At 45.7% G+C, this 18,290-nt stretch overlaps 10 non-coding genes across 10 annotated transcripts; all 10 read right to left on the bottom strand.

The window, feature by feature from the left end:
* Positions 1-826: 826 nt before the first annotated feature.
* On the bottom strand, positions 827-899 carry TRNAT-UGU (transfer RNA threonine (anticodon CGU)). Its single transcript has one exon. It is a non-coding gene; the product is annotated as a tRNA-Thr (tRNA).
* Positions 900-2,649: 1,750 nt separating this feature from the next.
* TRNAT-CGU (transfer RNA threonine (anticodon CGU)) lies at positions 2,650-2,722 on the bottom strand. Its single transcript has one exon. It is a non-coding gene; the product is annotated as a tRNA-Thr (tRNA).
* Positions 2,723-3,104: 382 nt separating this feature from the next.
* On the bottom strand, positions 3,105-3,177 carry TRNAT-CGU (transfer RNA threonine (anticodon CGU)). Its single transcript has one exon. It is a non-coding gene; the product is annotated as a tRNA-Thr (tRNA).
* A 1,293-nt stretch (positions 3,178-4,470) lies between these two features.
* Positions 4,471-4,543, bottom strand: TRNAT-CGU (transfer RNA threonine (anticodon CGU)). The gene has a single exon. It is a non-coding gene; the product is annotated as a tRNA-Thr (tRNA).
* A 1,294-nt stretch (positions 4,544-5,837) lies between these two features.
* TRNAT-CGU (transfer RNA threonine (anticodon CGU)) lies at positions 5,838-5,910 on the bottom strand. The gene has a single exon. It is a non-coding gene; the product is annotated as a tRNA-Thr (tRNA).
* Positions 5,911-6,749: 839 nt separating this feature from the next.
* TRNAT-CGU (transfer RNA threonine (anticodon CGU)) lies at positions 6,750-6,822 on the bottom strand. The gene has a single exon. It is a non-coding gene; the product is annotated as a tRNA-Thr (tRNA).
* An 839-nt stretch (positions 6,823-7,661) lies between these two features.
* On the bottom strand, positions 7,662-7,734 carry TRNAT-CGU (transfer RNA threonine (anticodon CGU)). Its single transcript has one exon. It is a non-coding gene; the product is annotated as a tRNA-Thr (tRNA).
* An 838-nt stretch (positions 7,735-8,572) lies between these two features.
* Positions 8,573-8,645, bottom strand: TRNAT-CGU (transfer RNA threonine (anticodon CGU)). The gene has a single exon. It is a non-coding gene; the product is annotated as a tRNA-Thr (tRNA).
* Positions 8,646-9,940: 1,295 nt separating this feature from the next.
* On the bottom strand, positions 9,941-10,013 carry TRNAT-CGU (transfer RNA threonine (anticodon CGU)). Its single transcript has one exon. It is a non-coding gene; the product is annotated as a tRNA-Thr (tRNA).
* An 839-nt stretch (positions 10,014-10,852) lies between these two features.
* TRNAT-CGU (transfer RNA threonine (anticodon CGU)) lies at positions 10,853-10,925 on the bottom strand. The gene has a single exon. It is a non-coding gene; the product is annotated as a tRNA-Thr (tRNA).
* Between the last annotated feature and the right edge of the window lie 7,365 nt (positions 10,926-18,290).

Genomic DNA, 18,290 nt, shown 5'->3' with positions numbered 1-18,290 from the left:
CCATCCACTTTTTGGGTTTATCTGTGAATTTAGAAGTAGGAGCGACAGTCAGCACCATCTATAAGCCAAACAACGAGTGTGAAAACACTCTTATGCGCATGTTTGGCGTCACGTAGCACGTGAACTTAATATGAGCGGGCAGCTGAATCATTGTCCCTCTTATACAACCTAAACACACCAAGTCTGCCAGTACGAGACCCTCGTTCAATGAAATAAGGGAAAGAAGCGTATACCTAAGGGCTCGTTTTTCCGTGTTTTTAACACAATATTAATGAGATATAACAGACAGTAATGCCAAGGAATGTACTGGGGAAGTTATTAAAATCAATGGAATATAAATAAGAAGAAAGAAAAGTGGATGAAGAAATTGCCAACTGTGAGCAGAAATCGAACCTACGACCTTCGAATTACGCGTTCGATGCTCTAACCACTGAGCTATCACAGCGGCCCTCCCTCCATCCACTTTTTTGGGTTTATCTGTAAATTTAGAAGTAGGAGCGACAGTCAGCACCATCTATAAGCCAAACAACGAGTGTGAAAACACTCTTATGCGCATGTTTGGCGTCACGTAGCACGTGAACTTAGTATGAGCGGGCAGCTGATTAATTGTCCCTCTTATACAACCTAAACACACCAAGTCTGCCAGTACGAGACCCTCGTTCAATGAAATAAGGGAAAGAAGCGTATACCTAAGGGCTCGTTTTTCCGTGTTTTTAACACAATAATAATGAGATATAACAGACAGTAATGCCAAGGAATGTACAGGGGAAGTTATTAAAATCAATGGAATATAAATAAGAAGAAAAAAGTGGATGAAAAAATTACCAACTGTGAGCAGGAATCGAACCTACGACCTTCGAATTACACGTTCGATGCTCTAACCACTGAGCTATCACAGCGGCCCTCCCTCCATCCACTTTTTTGGGTTTATCTGTGAATTTAGAAGTAGGAGCGACAGTCAGCACTATCTATAAGCCAAACAACGAGTGTGAAAACACTCTTATGCGCATGTTTGGCGTCACGTAGCACGTGAACTTGATATGAGCGGGCAGCTGATTAATTGTCCCTCTTATACAACCTAAACACACCAAGTCTGCCAGTACGAGACCCTCGTTCAATGAAATAAGGGAAAGAAGCGTATACCTAAGGGCTCGTTTTTCCGTGTTTTTTACACAATATTATTGAGATATAACAGACAGTAATGCCAAGGAATGTACAGGGGAAGTTATTAAAATCAATGGAATATAAATAAGAAGAAAGAAAAGTGGATGAAAAAATTACCAACTGTGAGCAGGAATCGAACCTACGACCTTCGAATTACGCGTTCGATGCTCTAACCACTGAGCTATCAGAGCGGCCCTCCCTCCATCAACTTTTTTGGGTTTATCTGTGAATTTAGAAGTAGGAGCGACAGTCAGCACCATCTATAAGCCAAACAACGAGTGTGAAAACACTCTTATGCGCATGTTTGGCGTCACGTAGCACGTGAACTTAATATGAGCGGGCAGCTGATTAATTGTCCCTCTTATACAACCTAAACACACCAAGTCTGCCAGTACGAGACCCTCGTTCAATGAAATAAGGGAAAGAAGCGTATACCTAAGGGCTCGTTTTTCCGTGTTTTTAACACAATATTAATGAGATATAACAGACAGTAATGCCAAAGAATGTAATGGGGTAGTTATTAAAATCAATGGAATATAAATAAGAAGAAAGAAAAGTGGATGAAAAAATTACCAACTGTGAGCAGGAATCGAGCCTACGACCTTCGAATTACGCGTTCGATGCTCTAACCACTGAGCTATCACAGCGGCCCTCCCTCCATCCACTTTTTTGGGTTTATCTGTGAATTTAGAAGTAGGAGCGACAGTCAGCACCATCTATAAGCCAAACAACGAGTGTGAAAACACTCTTATGCGCATGTTTGGCGTCACGTAGCACGTGAACCTAATATGAGTGGGCAGCTGATTAATTGTCCCTCTTATACAACCTAAACACACCAAGTCTGCCAGTACGAGACCCTCGTTCAATGAAATAAGGGAAAGAAGCGTATACCTAAGGGCTCGTTTTTCCGTGTTTTTAACACAATATAATGAGATATAACAGACAGTAATGCCAAGGAATGTACAGGGGAAGTTATTAAAATCAATGGAATATAAATAAGAAGAAAGAAAAGTGGATGAAAAAATTACCAACTGTGAGCTGGAATCGAACCTACGACCTTTGAAATACGCGTTCAATGCTCTAACCATTGAGCTATCACAGCGGCCCTCCCTCCATCCACTTTTTTGGGTTTATCTGTGAATTTAGAAGTAGGAGCGACAGTCAGCACCATCTATAGGCCAAACAACGAGTGTGATAACACTCTTATGCGCATGTTTGGCGTCACGTAGCACGTGAACTTAATATGAGCGGGCAGCTGATTAATTGTCCCTCTTATACAACCTAAACACACCAAGTCTGCCAGTACGAGACCCTCGTTCAATGAAATAAGGGAAAGAAGCGTATACCTAAGGGCTCGTTTTTCCGTGTTTTTAACACAATATTAATGAGATATAACAGACAGTAATGCCAAGGAATGTAATGGGGAAGTTATTAAAATCAATGGAATATAAATAAGAAGAAAGAAAAGTGGATGAAAAAATTACCAACTGTGAGCAGGAATCGAACCTACGACCTTCGAATTACGCGTTCGATGCTCTAACCACTGAGCTATCACAGCGGCCCTCCCTCCATCCACTTTTTGGGTTTATCTGTGCATTTAGAAGTAGGAGCGACAGTCAGCACCATCTATAAGCCAAACAACGAGTGTGAAAACACTCTTATGCGCATGTTTGGCGTCACGTAGCACGTGAACTTAATATGAGCGGGCAGCTGATTAATTGTCCCTCTTATACAACCTAAACACACCAAGTCTGCCAGTACGAGACCCTCGTTCAATGAAATAAGGGAAAGAAGCGTATACCTAAGGGCTCGTTTTTCCGTGTTTTTAACACAATATTAATGAGATATAACAGACAGTAATGCCAAGGAATGTGCAGGGGAAGTTATTAAAATCGATGGAATATAAATAAAAAGAAAGAAAAGTGGATGAAAAAATTACCAACTGTGAGCAGGAATCGAACCTACGACCTTCGAATTACGCGTTCGATGCTCTAACCACTGAGCTATCACAGCGGCCCTCCCTCCATCCACTTTTTTGGGTTTATCTGTGAATTTAGAAGTAGGAGCGACAGTCAGCACTATCTATAAGCCAAACAACGATGTGAAAACACTCTTATGCGCATGTTTGGCGTCACGTAGCACGTGAACTTGATATGAGCGGGCAGCTGATTAATTGTCCCTCTTATACAACCTAAACACACCAAGTCTGCCAGTACGAGACCCTCGTTCAATGAAATAAGGGAAAGAAGCGTATACCTAAGGGCTCGTTCTTCCGTGTTTTTTACACAATATTATTGAGATATAACAGACAGTAATGCCAAGGAATGTACAGGGGAAGTTATTAAAATCAATGGAATATAAATAAGAAGAAAGAAAAGTGGATGAAAAAATTACCAACTGTGAGCAGGAATCGAACCTACGACCTTCGAATTACGCGTTCGATGCTCTAACCACTGAGCTATCAGAGCGGCCCTCCCTCCATCCACTTTTTTGGGTTTATCTGTGAATTTAGAAGTAGGAGCGACAGTCAGCACCATCTATAAGCCAAACAACGAGTGTGAAAACACTATTATGCGCATGTTTGGCGTCACGTAGCACGTGAACCTAATATGAGCGGGCAGCTGATTAATTGTCCCTCTTATACAACCTAAACACACCAAGTCTGCCAGTACGAGACCCTCGTTCAATGAAATAAGGGAAAGAAGCGTTTACCTAAGGGCTCGTTTTTCCGTGTTTTTAACACAATATAATGAGATATAACAGACAGTAATGCCAAGGAATGTACAGGGGAAGTTATTAAAATCAATGGATTATAAATAAGAAGAAAGAAAAGTGGATGAAAAAATTACCAACTGTGAGCAGGAATCGAACCTACGACCTTTGAATTACGCGTTCAATGCTCTAACCATTCAGCTATCACAGCGGCCCTCCCTCCATCCACTTTTTTGGGTTTATCTGTGAATTTAGAAGTAGGAGCGACAGTCAGCATCATGTATAAGCCAAACAACGAGTGTGAAAACACTCTTATGCGCATGTTTGGCGTCACGTAGCACGTGAACTTAATATGAGCGGGCAGCTGATTAATTGTCCCTCTTATACAACCTAAACACACCAAGTCTGCCAGTACAAGACCCTCGTTCAATGAAATAAGGGAAAGAAGCGTATACCTAAGGGCTCGTTTTTCCGTGTTTTTAACACAATATTAATGATATATAACAGACAGTAATGCCAAGGAATGTAATGGGGAAGTTATTAAAATCAATGGAATATAAATAGGAAGAAAGAAAAGTGGATGAAAAAATTACCAACTGTGAGCAGGAATCGAACCTACGACCTTCGAATTACGCGTTCGATGCTCTAACCACTGAGCTATCACAGCGGCCCTCCCTCCATCCACTTTTTTGGGTTTATCTGTGAATTTAGAAGTAGGAGCGACAGTCAGCACCATCTATAAGCCAAACAACGAGTGTGAAAACACTCTTATGCGCATGTTTGGCGTCCCGTAGCACGTGAACTTAATATGAGCGGGCAGCTGATTAATTGTCCCTCTTATACAACCTAAACACACCAAGTCTGCCAGTACGAGACCCTCGTTCAATGAAATAAGGGAAAGAAGCGTATACCTAAGGGCTCGTTTTTCCGTGTTTTTAACACAATAATAATGAGATATAACAGACAGTAATGCCAAGGAATGTACAGGGGAAGTTATTAAGATCAATAGAATATAAATAAGAAGAAAGAAAATTGGATGAAAAAAGTACCAACTGTGAGCAGGAATCGAACCTACGACCTTCGAATTACGCGTTCGATGCTCTAACCTTTGACATATCACAGCGGCCCTCCCTCCATCCACTTTTTTGGGTTTATCTGTGAATTTAGAAGTAGGAGCGACAGTCAGCACCATCTATAAGCCAAACAACGAGTGTGAAAACACTCTTATGCGCATGTTTGGCGTCACGTAGCACGTGAACCTAATATGAGCGGGCTGCTGATTAATTGTCCCTCTTATACAACCTAAACACACCAAGTCTGCCAGTACGAGACGCTCGTTCAATGAAATAAGGGAAAGAAGCGTATACCTAAGGGCTCGTTTTTCCGTGTTTTTAACACAATATTAATGAGATATAACAGACAGTAATGCCAAGGAATGTACAGGGGAAGTTATTAAAATCAATGGAATATAAATAAGAAGAAAGAAAAGTGGATGAAAAAATTACCAACTGTGAGCACGAATCGAACCTACGACCTTCGAATTACGCGTTCGATGCTCTAACCACTGAGCTATCACAGCGGCCCTCCCTCCATCCAAGTTTTTGGGTTTATCTGTGAATTTAGATGTAGGAGCGGCAGTCAGCACCATCTATAAGCCAAACAACGAGTGTGAAAACACTCTTATGCGCATGTTTGGCGTCACGTAGCAGGTGAACTTAATATGAGCGGGCAGCTGATTAATTGTCCCTCTTATACAACCTAAACACACCAAGTCTGCCAGTACGAGACCCTCGTTCAATGAAATAAGGAAAAGAAGCGTATACCTAAGACTAGTTTTTCCGTGTTTTTAACACAATATTAATGAGATATAACAGACAGTAATGCCAAGAAATGTAATGGGGAAGTTATTAAAATCAATGGAAAATAAATAAGAAGAAAGAAATGTGGATGAAAAAATTACCAACTGTGAGCAGGAATCGAACCTACGACCTTCGAATTACGCGTTCGATGCTCTAACCACTGAGCTATCACAGCGGCCCTCAATCCATCCACTTTTTTGGGTTTATCTGTGAATTTAGAAGTAGGAGCGACAGTCAGCATTATCTATAAGCCAAACAACGAGTGTGAAAACACTCTTATGCGCATGTTTGGCGTCACGTAGCACGTGAACTTAATATGAGCGGGCATCTGATTAATTGTCCCTCTTATACAACCTAAACACACCAAGTCTGCCAGTACGAGACCCTCGTTCAATGAAATAAGGGAAAGAAGCGTATACCTAAGGGCTCGTTTTTCCGTGTTTTTAACACAATATTAATGAGATATAACAGACAGTAATGCCAAGGAATGTACAGGGGAAGTTATTAAAATCAATGGAATATAAATAAGAAGAAAGAAAAGTGGATGAAAAAATTACCAACTGTGAGCACGAATCGAACCTACGACCTTCGAATTACGCGTTCGATGCTCTAACCACTGAGCTATCACAGCGGCCCTCCCTCCATCCAAGTTTTTGGGTTTATCTGTGAATTTAGATGTAGGAGCGGCAGTCAGCACCATCTATAAGCCAAACAACGAGTGTGAAAACACTCTTATGCGCATGTTTGGCGTCACGTAGCACGTGAACTTAATATGAGCGGGCAGCTGATTAATTGTCCCTCTTATACAACCTAAACACACCAAGTCTGCCAGTACGAGACCCTCGTTCAATGAAATAAGGAAAAGAAGCGTATACCTAAGGGCTCGTTTTTCCGTGTTTTTAACACAATATTAATGAGATATAACAGACAGTAATGCCAAGGAATGTAATGGGGAAGTTATTAAAATCAATGGAAAATAAATAAGAAGAAAGAAGTGTGGATGAAAAAATTACCAACTGTGAGCAGGAATCGAACCTACGACCTTCGAATTACGCGTTCGATGCTCTAACCACTGAGCTATCACAGTGGCCCTCAATCCATCCACTTTTTTGGGTTTATCTGTGAATTTAGAAGTAGGAGCGACAGTCAGCACCATCTATAAGCCAAACAACGAGTGTGAAAACACTCTTATGCGCATGTTTGGCGTCACGTAGCACGTGAACTTAATATGAGCGGGCATCTGATTAATTGTCCCTCTTATACAACCTAAACACACCAAGTCTGCCAGTACGAGACCCTCGTTCAATGAAATAAGGGAAAGAAGCGTATACCTAAGGGCTCGTTTTTCCGTGTTTTTAACACAATATTAATGATATATAACAGACAGTAATGCCAAGGAATGTACAGGGGAAGTTATTAAAATCAATGGAATATAAATAAGAAGAAAGAAAAGTGGATGAAAAAATTACCAACTGTGAGCACGAATCGAACCTACGACCTTCGAATTACGCGTTCGATGCTCTAACCACTGAGCTATCACAGCGGCCCTCCCTCCATCCAAGTTTTTGGGTTTATCTGTGAATTTAGATGTAGGAGCGGCAGTCAGCACCATCTATAAGCCAAACAACGAGTGTGAAAACACTCTTATGCGCATGTTTGGCGTCACGTAGCACGTGAACTTAATATGAGCGGGCAGCTGATTAATTGTCCCTCTTATACAACCTAAACACACCAAGTCTGCCAGTACGAGACCCTCGTTCAATGAAATAAGGAAAAGAAGCGTATACCTAAGGGCTCGTTTTTCCGTGTTTTTAACACAATATTAATGAGATATAACAGACAGTAATGCCAAGGAATGTAATGGGGAAGTTATTAAAATCAATAGAAAATAAATAAGAAGAAAGAAATGTGGATGAAAAAATTACCAACTGTGAGCAGGAATCGAACCTACGACCTTCGAATTACGCGTTCGATGCTCTAACCACTGAGCTATCACAGCGGCCCTCAATCCATCCACTTTTTTGGGTTTATCTGTGAATTTAGAAGTAGGAGCGACAGTCAGCACCATCTATAAGCCAAACAACGAGTGTGAAAACACTCTTATGCGCATGTTTGGCGTCACGTAGCACGTGAACTTAATATGAGCGGGCATCTGATTAATTGTCCCTCTTATACAACCTAAACACACCAAGTCTGCCAGTACGAGACCCTCGTTCAATGAAATAAGGGAAAGAAGCGTATACCTAAGGGCTCGTTTTTCCGTGTTTTTAACACAATATTAATGAGATATAACAGACAGTAATGCCAAGGAATGTACAGGGGAAGTTATTAAAATCAATGGAATATAAATAAGAAGAAAGAAAAGTGGATGAAAAAATTACCAACTGTGAGCAGGAATCGAACCTACGACCTTCGAATTACGCGTTCGATGCTCTAACCACTGAGCTATCAGAGCGGCCCTCCCTCCATCCACTTTTTTGGGTTTATCTGTGAATTTAGAAGTAGGAGCGACAGTCAGCACCATCTATAAGCCAAACAACGAGTGTGAAAACACTATTATGCGCATGTTTGGCGTCACGTAGCACGTGAACCTAATATGAGCGGGCAGCTGATTAATTGTCCCTCTTATACAACCTAAACACACCAAGTCTGCCAGTACGAGACCCTCGTTCAATGAAATAAGGGAAAGAAGCGTTTACCTAAGGGCTCGTTTTTCCGTGTTTTTAACACAATATAATGAGATATAACAGACAGTAATGCCAAGGAATGTACAGGGGAAGTTATTAAAATCAATGGAATATAAATAAGAAGAAAGAAAAGTGGATGAAAAAATTACCAACTGTGAGCAGGAATCGAACCTACGACCTTCGAATTACGCGTTCGATGCTCTAACCACTGAGCTATCACAGCGGCCCTCCCTCCATCCACTTTTTTGGGTTTATCTGTGAATTTAGAAGTAGGAGCGACAGTCAGCACCATCTATAAGCCAAACAACGAGTGTGAAAACACTCTTATGCGCATGTTTGGCGTCCCGTAGCACGTGAACTTATTATAAGCGGGCAGCTGATTAATTGTCCCTCTTATACAACCTAAACACACCAAGTCTGCCAGTACGAGACCCTCGTTCAATGAAATAAGGGAAAGAAGCGTATACCTAAGGGCTCGTTTTTCCGTGTTTTTAACACAATAATAATGAGATATAACAGACAGTAATGCCAAGGAATGTACAGGGGAAGTTATTAAGATCAATAGAATATAAATAAGAAGAAAGAAAATTGGATGAAAAAAGTACCAACTGTGAGCAGGAATCGAACCTACGACCTTCGAATTACGCGTTCGATGCTCTAACCACTGACATATCACAGCGGCCCTCCCTCCATCCACTTTTTTGGGTTTATCTGTGAATTTAGAAGTAGGAGCGACAGTCAGCACCATCTATAAGCCAAACAACGAGTGTGAAAACACTCTTATGCGCATGTTTGGCGTCACGTAGCACGTGAACCTAATATGAGCGGGCTGCTGATTAATTGTCCCTCTTATACAACCTAAACACACCAAGTCTGCCAGTACGAGACCCTCGTTCAATGAAATAAGGGAAAGAAGCGTATACCTAAGGGCTCGTTTTTCCGTGTTTTTAACACAATATTAATGAGATATAACAGACAGTAATGCCAAGGAATGTACAGGGGAAGTTATTAAAATCAATGGAATATAAATAAGAAGAAAGAAAAGTGGATGAAAAAATTACCAACTGTGAGCACGAATCGAACCTACGACCTTCGAATTACGCGTTCGATGCTCTAACCACTGAGCTATCACAGCGGCCCTCCCTCCATCCAAGTTTTTGGGTTTATCTGTGAATTTAGATGTAGGAGCGGCAGTCAGCACCATCTATAAGCCAAACAACGAGTGTGAAAACACTCTTATGCGCATGTTTGGCGTCACGTAGCACGTGAACTTAATATGAGCGGGCAGCTGATTAATTGTCCCTCTTATACAACCTAAACACACCAAGTCTGCCAGTACGAGACCCTCGTTCAATGAAATAAGGAAAAGAAGCGTATACCTAAGGGCTAGTTTTTCCGTGTTTTTAACACAATATTAATGAGATATAACAGACAGTAATGCCAAGAAATGTAATGGGGAAGTTATTAAAATCAATGGAAAATAAATAAGAAGAAAGAAATGTGGATGAAAAAATTACCAACTGTGAGCAGGAATCGAACCTACGACCTTCGAATTACGCGTTCGATGCTCTAACCACTGAGCTATCACAGCGGCCCTCAATTCATCCACTTTTTTGGGTTTATCTGTGAATTTAGAAGTAGGAGCGACAGTCAGCATTATCTATAAGCCAAACAACGAGTGTGAAAACACTCTTATGCGCATGTTTGGCGTCACGTAGCACGTGAACTTAATATGAGCGGGCATCTGATTAATTGTCCCTCTTATACAACCTAAACACACCAAGTCTGCCAGTACGAGACCCTCGTTCAATGAAATAAGGGAAAGAAGCGTATACCTAAGGGCTCGTTTTTCCGTGTTTTTAACACAATATTAATGAGATATAACAGACAGTAATGCCAAGGAATGTACAGGGGAAGTTATTAAAATCAATGGAATATAAATAAGAAGAAAGAAAAGTGGATGAAAAAATTACCAACTGTGAGCACGAATCGAACCTACGACCTTCGAATTACGCGTTCGATGCTCTAACCACTGAGCTATCACAGCGGCCCTCCCTCCATCCAAGTTTTTGGGTTTATCTGTGAATTTAGATGTAGGAGCGGCAGTCAGCACCATCTATAAGCCAAACAACGAGTGTGAAAACACTCTTATGCGCATGTTTGGCGTCACGTAGCACGTGAACTTAATATGAGCGGGCAGCTGATTAATTGTCCCTCTTATACAACCTAAACACACCAAGTCTGCCAGTACGAGACCCTCGTTCAATGAAATAAGGAAAAGAAGCGTATACCTAAGGGCTCGTTTTTCCGTGTTTTTAACACAATATTAATGAGATATAACAGACAGTAATGCCAAGGAATGTAATGGGGAAGTTATTAAAATCAATGGAAAATAAATAAGAAGAAAGAAATGTGGATGAAAAAATTACCAACTGTGAGCAGGAATCGAACCTACGACCTTCGAATTACGCGTTCGATGCTCTAACCACTGAGCTATCACAGCGGCCCTCAATCCATCCACTTTTTTGGGTTTATCTGTGAATTTAGAAGTAGGAGCGACAGTCAGCACCATCTATAAGCCAAACAACGAGTGTGAAAACACTCTTAAGGCGACAATACACTTCGACGTGACCCGGCGCGCGCGCGCGCGGTGGTTGCGCTGCGTCACGCCAGGTTGGCTACGCCGCGCCAGGCGTATGTCCGTCCCCCTACAGTTCAACGTCGCGCAGCTGCCGCAGCCGGAGTAGCGCATGCGCAGAAAACCACGCCGCTCCGCGCCGCCTGTGGTGGAACATCGAAACAAATCTTTTCGCGCGCTATCTCTGTCGGTAGCGATCACCACCGCGGACCGGACTGGGGGGGCGCTGCAAGCGCGCGAAGTGATCGGACGTGCAGCGCATCGGCTCCGTCGTTTTTCGGCTGGAACCGTCGGTTTCTAAGCTGAACCTCAACGAAACTGATGCCATTGGACGCCTAACACCACAAGGAGTCTGTGGACACCGATTCTCCACAGGTGGGCCAATTTTCGAGACTTTCACGCCGACCGCGTCCTGCAACGCCGCGGTTGAGCTGGCCCTTTCAAGGGCTAGGCTCGACGCAGCTGGCGTCTCGGATTCCCGGGTATGGCGGCAACTAAGATCACCGGGTATGACCCGGTAACCATGCAATGGACTGAAATCGACGCCACAAAACGAGATGAAGATGAAGATGTTCCACCCACCGAAGATGAGTGTTTGCAAGCCCTGATGCGTCTACGGCAACGCAGGACACAGGCAAATCCGACAACCAAGGGAGACGCCAGCACAGCGTCGCTGACCCAGGCGGGGATTCCCCGCTCAGTGACTCCCGGCGGTGCTCGCGCTGCTTCGCCAAAAGGAAGTAAGAAGACAGCACAGCAGTGGCGCCCGAAACAGACGCCACGCTTACGCTCGGAAGACCTCATCGTGGTCCTGAAACCTCGAGGAACCCTCGATTTGAAGATGGTTTTCAAGCACGGAGAAGTGGGTTCTGCAGTAGCTCGCTACGTTGGTGACCTGGCAGCCGACGACCTCAGCGTCTGGCCCGTCTGGGAACAGAACGTCATTGTCTGTGGCACTCAGACCCCATCCGTGGTGGACAAGCTTATCAAGGAATTCGACCTCAAGGTTGGGGAACAGACATATCCCTTCCGTGGCCATCTCAAACTCAATGGCGACTGTTGCAAAGGGGTCATCCGTGTCCGCGAGGACGAAACCTCTGCTTCACTCAAGCCGAAACTTCGCTGGAGGGAGGGCGACATCGCTTTCATCCGAAAACTTGGCTCCTCAAATATAGCGGTGGTGACTTTCGTGGGCCGAAGACTTCCCCGTTACATTCAGTACAACTATGAATGTGTCCCAGTACACACCTATAAGAAAACAATCCCGGCGTGCTACAGATGTGGTACGGTTGGCCACCGGGTGGACAACTGCCCTCACCCCGAAGACGGGCGCTGCGGATACTGCGGCAAACAAGTTGGGGCCACTACAGACGGCCTAAGAGAACACGAGTGTCAGCCTTCCTGCATAATCTGCGATGGGGCCCACCTCACAGGGTCCGCGGACTGCACTGGAAAGTTCCGTAAGCTGCAACGTCCGGAGGCAACGAACAAGGCAGGACCCGCCACAACACGGCACAAGCGGTCGCCCCGACCTTCGAAGAAGGGGAAGCAAGGCCAGCAACAGCGGCAACCACCGCAACAGAAAGCCGGAAACAAGCACGTGTCTCAAGAAGTCAAGCCAGGAATAGGGAAACAGGCCCCGACACTCCCGGCCGGGGTTTTCCCTCCACTCAGCAGTGCTCCAAACCAACAGGTGAGTGGCTGGGCAGTGGCCGCCTCACAGTCATCTCCTTCCTCAAACCCTCTCACGCTCGAGATGAGTAATCAGTTGGAGTCCTTAAAGAAGCAAAATGCGCAGCTTGCATCCAAAATTCAGGCACTTGAAAAAGCTAGGGCGGAGAAACCTCTACCGCACATGGATGACGAGTGTGACTCGGCCTCTGTGTGCTCGGGCAATACAGTAACGTCTCACTCGGCCTTGATTGAAAATCTGGAGTCCCGGGTCTCTAATATCGAAGAACAGCTAGTACATTTCCCTGAACAGATGGCCCAGCTCCCGAATATGATTAGTCAAGCTGTGCAGACGGCTATCCAGATGCAGACGCAGCTCATTATAGCCACCGTAACGCAGCAAGTAACGCAATCCATTCAGACATGGCTCAGCAGTAACCCGAGATCTGCACGGCGTGCAGGGCCTATCCGTGAGGTAGGGCGCCCCAGTAAAATCCTCCGTGCAGCGGAGGGCGAAAAACAGCAGGAATCTACCGACTCCATAGAGAATGCGCAAAGTGGCGGTGCAGCTCTCGTCGCTGAACCGCTCACTAGCCCACCTCAACAAATACAATAAATATGGCAGGTACTCCTTCCAGAGCACGGATAAAAGGAGAATCGCTCTCGATAATACAGTGGAATTGCAGAGGTTTCCGAGACCGGCGCAAAAGGTCTCATTTACACCTCTATATTCAAAATTTGGACGTGATGCCCGCAGTGCTGGCCCTTCAAGAGCCAGGTTTGCAGGCTAAACTTTCAGGCTATAACACGTTTCAAAGGGACCCATCCACCTGTGTTCTGGTGCATAAATCTTACACTGCGCAGGAGATTGATCTCGAGCTTAAATCGGAGCATTCCTACACAATGGTGCAGATACTGCCTCTCCGTAGGATAAATCACGCGGTTTATATACTGAACATTTACACTCCGCCTAAAACACTCCACGTCACCTATGCAGAGATCTTCTGCCGTGCACTGAAATGTGCCGACAGAGCACCTCTGATAATTCTTGGGGACTTCAATGCCCCTTGCCGACTCTGGGGGTACACACGCGAGGAGGCCAGGGGAAGGCGGCTTGCGGAGCTTATCTCCACCTTAAGCCTCACCCTTCTCACCGACCCGGCCACCCCCACGCGCCTTGGCAACTCGGTGACCAGGGACACCTGTCCTGACCTCACTTTGGTTAAGAACACACGACACGTTACATGGACTAACCTAGAGGAGACCCTGGGCAGTGACCACTGCCTCCTAAACGTCACACTCTCCACACATCCTTTCAAACGGAAGGACACACAAGCGCGACTAGTTAACTGGGACAAAATGCGCACGGAAACTATACCGCCTATCCTCCGTTCCGGCAATTACGCAGACTGGGCTGCACACATCATGCTTACTCAGAAGAAATACGAAACCGTAGTGCGAACATCGGATGAACACCCAGCCGTTGACAACCACCTTCTGCATTTGTGGGAGGCCCGTCGGAGCCTCACGCGACGCTGGAAACGTCAGAAGCATAATAGACCCCTTCGAAAACGTATTCAGGAGCTAACTACACAGGCAGCTGAATACGCTACGCACTTAGCAGATGCAAACTGGACAGACAAATGTAATGATATCGCTCATCAGATGTCAAGCAAAAGCACATGGGGGCTGTTTCGCAGCCTCATTGACCCCACGCAAACGCGAGGAGAAACACAACGACACCTGCGAAGAGCCCTTCACGGATTTCAGGGTACTTCAACGCAACTCGCGGAAACTCTTCGCGACAGGTATCTCTGCCAGGTGCACGATCCGAGAGGTTCGGAGTATATATATTCGGGAAAAGAAAACGAGACCCTAGATGCCCCTTTTCTTCTACATGATATGAAGGCGGCAATGGCTAAAATGCGTAGAGGAACAGCCCCTGGTAAGGATAAAATCACGGTCAAGACGCTGGCAAATTTGGCCGATCCTGCGCTGGCACACCTCTTGGAATACATCAACGCCATCTGGAGTGGTCGGATATCGGTCCCTTCAGAGTGGAAGACATCACTGGTCACATTCATTCCCAAACCGGGGAAGCCAGTAAACATAGACAACCTTCGCCCCATCTCTCTAACGTCTTGCGTTGGCAAGTTGATGGAGACGATGGTGCGGGACAGACTTTCGGAATATCTTGAACAGAAAGGGGCTTTCGCCCCTACCATGTTCGGATTCCGTCCTCACAAATCGGCACAGGATGTACTCCTGCAACTACACCGAGAGGTCATCCAACCGGTGGCGATGAAACATAACGACAGGGTCATCCTCGCCTTAGATCTGAAGGGGGCCTTTGACAATGTTAAACACAGCGTCATACTCGAACACCTAAGCCTCACTAACTGTGGTCAGAACACATTTAATTACGTCAAGGACTTTTTATCGGACAGAGCCGCCCTGCTCCGCATTGAAGACTCCGAATTCGGGCCGTATCAAATGGGTACCAGAGGGACACCGCAAGGGGCTGTTCTCTCCCCCATTCTATTTAACGTCGCAATGATGCACCTGCCACGTCAGCTGGCGGCCATAGAGGGCATTCATCATGCCCTCTATGCCGATGACATTACGGTATGGGCAACTCAAGGGAACTTAGGTGCCATTGAGACCAGTCTGCAACAGGCTGCCGAAATTGTACACACCTACGCGGCGCGTTGCGGACTCGAATGCGCACCCAACAAATCCGAATTCCTTCACATTAGAGGCATGCCTAAAGACAACACAGATATCTCCATCACTCTTCCTGCGGGCCCAATCAGACGAGCGGAGGAGATCAGGGTCCTGGGCCTATACATTCACCAGCAGCTCCGGATTGACACAACATTGACGAAATTAAGGAAGATAGGAGACCAGGTGGGTCGCATGATCCGCAGGGTCTCCAACAAGAGGGGGGGACTTCGGTGCACAGATGCGTTGCGGCTAGCGCACGCTTTTGTCACCAGCAGGGTCATGTACTCCGTCCCTTACCTCTCCCTCCGCAAACATGAGGAAGAACGAATCGAGGCAATCATTAAAAAGACAATAAAGCGGGCTCTTGATCTTCCGATCTCTACATCCAACAGCCGTCTCAAGGCATTGGGTGTGATTAATTCATACCAAGAGCTGAAGGAAGCCCATCTTTTAAACCAGTACACACGGCTAGCCCAAACCAACTCTGGCCAACGCCTGCTTGCACGTCTGCACATAAGACATGATTTCGAACAACAGGAACGGGTCAAAGTGCCAGAACTGTGGCGCACAGCCCTTCTGGTCCGACCTCTACCCACTAAAATGGACAGAGATGAACACACAGCGCGACGTGACGCACGCGCTCGGGCGCTGGAACGACAATTTGGACAGAAGCCAGGTGTGTACTACGTGGACGTTGCTGGCCCCACCTCCAAGGGGTGGTACACGGCGGCTGCTATTCACGAGGGCACACAGGTGGATGGGCTAACCTTTAGGGCGTATTCTGTAACACAGGCTGAGGAGGTCGCCATTGCCCTTGCGGCCTCTCACAGTAATTCCCGGTATATTATCACGGATTCGCGCCGAGCGTGTCGTAATTATACAGCCGGGTACATATCACCGTTAGCCGAGACAATACTGCGCAACTGCATAAGAGACACGGACCCTCATCCGAAACGCATTATATGGACACCGGGCCATCAGGGATTGCGGGGAAATGAGGCTGCAGATGCGGCTGCCCGAGCGCTCATTTCCGGGCTACCTTCGTCAATGCCGATGGAGACCGATGAGGAGGGTTACCCTCTCCTCCGATATAAGGAAATTCTTTATTATTATCGGGAAAGTCATCGCCGCTACCCTCCCCCCGCACGGGGGTTGAAGAAAGCAGAGGAGCGCATTTTGCTTCGCCTCCAGACGAATACATTGCTATGTCCTGCCATAGTCAAACATTTCGACCCTACGGTCACAGGACAGTGCCAGCACTGTGGGGAGGTGGCAGACACCTACCACATGGTGTGGGCCTGCCAAGCTAACGCAGCCATTACTCCTAACCCAAACCCTAGGCGAGAGGACTGGGAGGCGGCCCTGCTCGGCTGCTCAGACCTTCAGGCCCAGCAGGCCTTGGTCCAGAGAGCCAAGACGGCGGCTTTAACCAATGGGGTCCCGGAATAGAGACTCCACCTAGTCTGTAGGGGCCTCTACAGAGGTCCTACACCTCTCTTTTGTAAATAAATGTTTTTCATCACCACCACCACCGGACTGTTTTCTCGGCGATGGCACGGACACAGACACATGCGGCAAGACGAAAGATTATTCTCGCGTTGTTGGTGCGTCGTCTGCGTCGCAAGAGAAACAGGTCTCTCTACATAAGGGATATATTTGAGAAGCGTCCAGAGTATGGAGAATACCACCACCTAGTACAGGAGCTTCGGCACAGTGATCCTGAATATCATTTCAAGTATTTCAGGTAAGTGAAAACGTTGCTCCTTTCGGAATTGTGTAGCCTCAGCTCGGATAAGTATGTTATACGTAACTGTCATGCATTTGTCGCACGCAGGATGACAAAGGCATCATTCGACAAGCTGCTGAGCCTTGTTTACCACAGGCTTGTTCATCCTCCAACTCACAGGAGACCCATTTCACCGGCAGAGAGGCTCGCGGTGACATTGAGGTAAAATATATGCTGATCATATTTGCTAGCAGTTAGCCAATGCGGCCACGAGCCGACGTGCATGCATGTGTACTGTTGTTCTAGAAAATTACGCTTTTTGCTGACATGTCGCAAGAATTCGTTCCCGTAATATGCTTTTTTTTTTTCGTGGTCCCTACTTTTCGTAATTTCGAAGATACGGAACCCACGTATTCACCTCCCTAAACTTCCCCGTGCATGACATTAAAGTAAACACTGGTTGGCGTTAACTCTTTTTTTTCTTGATCGGTTATATTTCCGAAAAGTTTCACCGCGTATAATAGTTCTTCCTATCCAGCCTATATAGAGTCACCGACGAACTATTCTCGCTACTGTCTGTGGCCCTATGGCGTCTGTGAAACGCGATGCAGACATTAAAGAATATATGTATGCTGATAACACTTTCGTTTAGTGTAAACATGTATGTCAAAATATTTGAACCGTAATTATATGGACTGTTCTTTTAACAACTTTGCAGATTTCTGGCCACAGGAGGGTCCATGGAGGACATTGCATTGAGCTTCCGAATGCATGCTTCTACTGTAGCTAGGATACTGAAGGAGACATTACCAGCAATCTGGGACTGCTTGAGGCCCCTGGTACTCGCACGCCCAAGCACACAGAGGTGGCGCGACATAGCTAAGGAATACCATGACAAATGGGATTTTCCAAACACAATAGGGAGCATTGATGGCAAGCATTTTGCGATCAAATGTCCTAACAAGAGTGGCTCCGACTTTTACAATTATAAAGGTTTCTATTCACTAATTATGCTGGCTATAGCAGACGCCAAATATAGATTTCTAATGGTGGACATCGGAGCCCAAGGTCGATATTCAGACGGTTCTTTATTCAAGGGAAGTCCCCTC

Source organism: Rhipicephalus microplus, chromosome 6, assembly GCF_043290135.1.
Source record: "Rhipicephalus microplus isolate Deutch F79 chromosome 6, USDA_Rmic, whole genome shotgun sequence".
Classification (NCBI taxonomy): domain Eukaryota; kingdom Metazoa; phylum Arthropoda; class Arachnida; order Ixodida; family Ixodidae; genus Rhipicephalus; species Rhipicephalus microplus.
Note: the sequence above shows the minus strand (reverse complement) of the source record. Positions and strands in the feature narration are given on the sequence as shown.